This window comes from Geospiza fortis, unplaced genomic scaffold (genome assembly GCF_000277835.1).
Source record: "Geospiza fortis unplaced genomic scaffold, GeoFor_1.0 scaffold190, whole genome shotgun sequence".
In the NCBI taxonomy this organism is placed as follows: domain Eukaryota; kingdom Metazoa; phylum Chordata; class Aves; order Passeriformes; family Thraupidae; genus Geospiza; species Geospiza fortis.
The window spans coordinates 1,655,804-1,657,530 of record NW_005054328.1 but is presented as its reverse complement, the minus strand read 5'-3'; the positions used below and the strand labels follow the sequence as shown (position 1 = coordinate 1,657,530).

Sequence of the window (1,727 nt, the reverse complement as noted above, 5' to 3'; positions counted from 1 at the left end):
CAGGGCGCCTGCAGGCACGCTACCGCTGCGGCTTTGGCAGCAGCTCTCGCTTCCCTCCCTTGTGTGTGCAGCTGCCGGTGATGCTTTGTCCTGCTTCCAGTTTTTTATATCTTTGATAGGCTTTTCCTGCGTTTTTTTTTCTTTTTCCGTTTACATTAGTTTTTTCTTCTTGAAAGTGTTAAATGTCGTGCATTGTGTGGTTTAGAAATGCTTTGGCTAAGCTTTTGTAGGTTGAATTAGTCTGAGATAGGATTGGCAGTGTGAAAGCTCGGGTCTGAATCTTTCTAAGTGGTCTCTAAAGATCAATGAGAAAACCTTTAGTGCGGACACAAAGTCTGCTTTGTCCCTGCTGAGCCAGTAGGTGTCCTCTGCCACCTCCAGGGTTTGTAAACCTAAAATCGTGAGAAGGAAACAGTGTTTTTAGGTTAGTAAATGAATGCTTCGGCTGAGGTGGTGTATTTAATGAAATAAAAACGTGTATCAGGAATGGAAGACCTGCAGCAGTGGAGAATTCCTAGATGCCATTGTGAGATGATTAATTTCTGTTGCTTTTCAAAACGATCAAAAGATGGCAGTCAAAGCTCGCACGAGCTTATCAGGACAAAATGTCCTGTAGCGTTGAATTTAGGCGATCTTTAAACTCACTGCAGGATGCTGTGGATCTGCCCAGGGGCAGCCGTTTCCCACGCAGAGCAGTGATATGATTTTGGAGCTTTCAGAGCTTGGCCTTTTTTGGGTTAGTGTCATTATGGTCAATATTACTCCTCTGTTTAGCCCCTGGAACTGCCATTAGACTGAAACCTTTGATTAGATTTTTGTTGAGCTTTTAGTATTTTCGTGTGCAGTCAAGGCGTTTGGCTAAGGCAAGTATATACAGCTACTCAAATGAAGCCTATTAAGTTCAGAGTCAGTAACTGGGAAGTTCCTGGATCTCCATAGCATCTTCCCAGCAAATGTGCCTTGCTGGGTAGTTCTTTAGATGGTAGAAGAATATTGTTTTCCCTTTCAGTTGCTTCTGCAGGCTAATGATTTATGTTTTCTTGTTTTGTTTTGGTCTTGGAACATTCCTGATAAAATCTGTTGCCTAATTGCTTTGGAATTATCTTTCCCCCAGTCTAATTATGACATATGATGCATGTATGACTTTATTCATACAAATTGCCACTCTCCTACTTCTTGAGATAGAAAATCTGAAACTACAGAAACACATGCATGTGTAGGTTCATATTAGATTTTACTTAGACAAGGAAATAATTTGGAAAGTTTTGCTAGGGTAATTGGCAGTAATTTTACATGGTTTAGAGCATATAGTTATGAAGGTATGGCTGTTCGCAATTAAGATCCACTAACTTGGCCTAATCCCACTTCTTTTGCTAGACTACCGGCAGTTGGTGTGAGACTCTTATGCCTGTCAGCATTATATAGTGTATTTTAAATATATTTTCTCTCAGGACATGTAAATGAATTATCAGATGTTGAAACATCATGGCTAGACAGACGTGTCAAATTTCAGATGTGTTACACACACTTCTGTATAACCTATTTCAGACTTTCAAGAAATGAAGAATAGCGCAATTGTAGGCAGAACCCCTCAAAAAAGTTTTATTACAGTTTCCAAACTGCCTTGAGACCAGTAAAACAAAGCTAACTAAGTGGTTCAACAGTTATGAAAAAGGAGCCGATTAAAATCCCCAGCTGAAAGAGACATTTAGTTGATCCAAAGCAGG

The 1,727-nt window shown here is 40.2% G+C and overlaps 1 protein-coding gene across 4 annotated transcripts in view; it reads left to right on the top strand.

Annotated features, from left to right (window-relative positions):
* The window catches only part of COL12A1 (collagen type XII alpha 1 chain), a 99,981-nt gene that overhangs the window by 658 nt on the left and 97,596 nt on the right, over nucleotides 1-1,727 (top strand). The window lies entirely within an intron of this gene.